Source organism: Neopsephotus bourkii, unplaced genomic scaffold (genome assembly GCF_033783945.1).
Source record: "Neopsephotus bourkii isolate Nb327-2 ecotype Australia unplaced genomic scaffold, CSIRO-AGI_Nbou_v1 NB_364, whole genome shotgun sequence".
NCBI lineage: Eukaryota > Metazoa > Chordata > Aves > Psittaciformes > Psittacidae > Neopsephotus > Neopsephotus bourkii.
The window spans coordinates 238,131-241,555 of record NW_026900870.1 but is presented as its reverse complement, the minus strand read 5'-3'; the positions used below and the strand labels follow the sequence as shown (position 1 = coordinate 241,555).

General features: G+C 53.2%; 1 pseudogene; it reads right to left on the bottom strand.

Moving 5' to 3' along the window:
* Nucleotides 1-398: 398 nt before the first annotated feature.
* LOC133209784 (conserved oligomeric Golgi complex subunit 8-like) lies at nt 399-2,501 on the bottom strand (annotated as a pseudogene).
* Between the last annotated feature and the right edge of the window lie 924 nt (nt 2,502-3,425).

The window sequence follows — 3,425 nt, the reverse complement described above, 5'->3', positions numbered from 1 at the left end:
TCTGACTGTGTCCATATATTTTCTTTAGCAGGGTGCATGCTGGGGACATGGACAGGCCTGTAGTGTGGGACATAGAGAAGCCACGGAGGCTGGCACAGCCCTCAGGGCTGGTAATGAGGCATGTGTCGAAGACGCAGAGTGTGGGTTTGATGAGCAGGCAGAGTGGGAAGGGTTCAATGCAGTGAGTGCAGTGCAGCACTGCCGGTTACTACTGGCACTGGTTGGGTAGCAGCTTGGTGGCGAACACTTGCAATTGCACACTGAGCTGTGGGTCTCTCAGCCCCAGGCACGGCCTGTGCCACAGCCTGGCCGCCAGCAGCACCACCAGCTCCTGCAGCTCGGGGCTGCCCAGCTGCTTTAGGTCCACAGCGTCAGAGTGTGACACTGGGGTTCCTACCTCACAGAGGGTGGTGGACCGGGGGCCCAGCACCTTCCGCCGTAGCACACACCAGCATGAGCATTCCTGCTGGCCCCATCCCACTGCATCTGCACACCTGTGCACCAGGGTGGGCCCTGGCCCATGCAGCCACCTGCTTCCAGTGCCTCCACCATTTGCAGTTTTGGAGGGATGGGGCTCCCCCCTCCCCATTAGACACCAGGGTCTCACTCAGTGCCTGCACAACCTGTGCCCGGGGAAAGAGCACCTGGAGGCAAGAGTTCAGGTAGGGCAGCAGGTCATCCAGGAAAGCCGTGCAGAACTATACAAAGAGCTCCTGCTCCTGCCTGCTGAAAGCTATCTTCTCCACAAAGTGGAAGGCTAGGATGGTTTTGGTCACCTGGGGTGAAAAGCAGAGTCAGTTCTCCCCACAGACACCCCCATGCATAAAGTGGATGCTCCTCTCCCACCCACTGGTATGAGGTTCAGCAAAGCTCAGTGGCAGGTTGGGCCACAACCACCTCCAGCCTTAGGGAAGAGTGGCTGGAAAACTGCTCAGCCGCAAAGAAGCATGGGGTGTTGGTCAACAGCAGCTGAATATGAGCCAGCTTGTGCCCAGGTTGCCAAGAGACCAACAGCATCCTGGCCTTTATCAGCGCTGGTGTGGCCAGAAGGACTAGGGAAGTGATTGTCCCCCTGTACTTGGCACTGGTGTGGCCGCACCTCAAGAACTGTGTTCATTTCTGGGCCCCTCACTACAAGAGACATTGAGGTGCTGGAGTGGGTCTTGAAAAGGGCAACAAAGCTGGTGAAGGGCCTGGAGCACAGATCTTGTGAGGAGCAGCTGAGGGAACTGGAGTTGCTCAGCCTGGAGAAAAGGAGACTGAGGGGAAGAGACCTTATAGCTCTCTACAGCTACCTGAAAGGAGGTTATAGTGAGGTGGGTTGATGTCTCCTAAGTAACAAGCAATAGGACAAGAGGAAATGGACTCAAGTTATGCTAGGGGAGGTTTAGACTGCATATTAGGAATAATCTCCCCAAAAAGGTTGTCAAGCACAGGCTGCCCAGGGAAGTGGTAAAGTCACCATCCCTTAAGGTATTTAAAAGATGTGTAATGTGGCACTTAGTGACGTGATTTAGTCATGGACTTGGCAGTGCCAGGCTAACGGTTGGACTTGATCTTTAAAAAAATATTTTCCAACCTAAATGATTCTATAATTCTATGCTACAAATATTCAGGGAAGTGTGAGCTTTTCCCCATATCCTCCCAGGACAAGGCACATCTCCATCCCCCTGCACCTCACCAAGCGTGTCCTCCAGGCAGGTGGTGACATCCTGGGCCAGGGCGACAGGGAAGCAGAACCACAGGTCACTGAAGACAACAAGGAGGTCATTGTGGAAGCAGGCAAGGGGCGGGAAGTCCCAGCAGCACCATGGGTGGCTGCAGCATCCCTGGATGGGCTGTGGGCACCAGCACCCCTGCACTGCCCCCCCAGGACAGTTAGGGCAGAGATGAGAATGTAGGAATTCATATCCTCCCGGAACTTCTCCACTGCCTCCTCCATGACCTTCCTGAAAGTGGCAGCGGCCACATGCTGGAAGAGGGTGGCCAGCTGCCCACAGAAACTGGCCCCCACCCTCCTGAAGGATAGGCCAAAGTTCATGCACTGCCCCAGCAGCAAGTCCGGGCTACTGCCCACCCTGCACCAGAGATTGCACTCCAGTGTCCACAAGAACTTGGAGACCTTCTGCAGCACCCAGCTGTGGAAGATGGCCCCCTCATTCAGAGCCTGCCCCTTGGCAGTCAGGAGCAGCTCCTTGTTGGGTGATGATGTCTAAGAAGTGGATGTGGCAGGCCTCAGTGGACTTAGTGATGTGGAAGTAGGGGTCATTGTCAGGTATGGAATGCAGCCAGGAGTCCCATGCCTGCAGAATCTTGATGTGCAGCTCAGTCTCCGTGAAGATGTCTGTTCTGGGTTCAGCAATAGCAATCATTTTTCTCCTTCTTAGTAGCTGGTGCAGTGCTGTGTTTACTGATGGGCTTTTGGTACTGCTGCTTTGGAGACTGAGGAAACTGAGCATCTGTCCACCTTGCCTGGTCTCTCAGAGGATCCTTCTGTTGTGGGGTTGCTGAAGGTTTGTCCTGGTTTTAGCAGTGGCAGTCATTTTTTCTCCTTCTTGGTAGCTGGTGCAGTGCTGTGTTTTGACTTTCAGCTGGGAACAGAGCTGATAAAAATGATGTTTTGGTTTGGCCAAGGACTTTGTGGGCCTCATGCTCTGCCAGGGAGGAGGGGAAGCCGGGAGGAAGCAGAGACAGGACACCTGACCCAAACTGACCAAAGAGGTATTCCATACCACAGCACGTCATGCCCAGGATGTAACTGGGAGTTACCCGGAAGGGCTAGGTGGACGGCAGGGTTGGAGGAGGTATCGGTCGGTGCTTGGTCAGGCTGGGGGGGGCAAGTTATTGGTCGGCTGGTGATGGGGTGTTTTATTCTCTTCGCTTGTTATTTCCTTTATCATTACTATTATTGGTGGTAGCAGTAGTGATTTGTGTTATACCTTAGTTACTAAACTGTTCTTATCTCAACCCATGGGAGTTGCATTTTTTTTTTCTGATTCTCCTCTCCGTCCCTCCAAGAGTAGGGGGAGGGCAAGAAGGGGGGGAGTGAGTTAACAAGCTGTTTGGTTGGGTTAAACCACAACAAGGTTGAAGAACAACAACTGCCAATCGCGACCACAACAGTGCACCGGCATCAATATCGCACCAACTGAGACTCCCTGATTCCCATCCATAAGCTGATCCGTAGACTGGAAAGCCAAGGAGTGATCAGTAGGACCTGCTCACCCTTTAATACCCCATATGGCCAGTGCAAAAGTCTAATGGAGAGTGGAAACAAACAGCAGACTATTGTGGCCTGAATGAAGTCACACCACCCTTGAGTGCTGTTGTACCAGACGTGCTAGAACTTCATTATGAACTGGAGTCAAAGGCAGCCAAGTGGTATGCCACGACTGATACTGCCAATGCATTTTTCTCGATTCCTT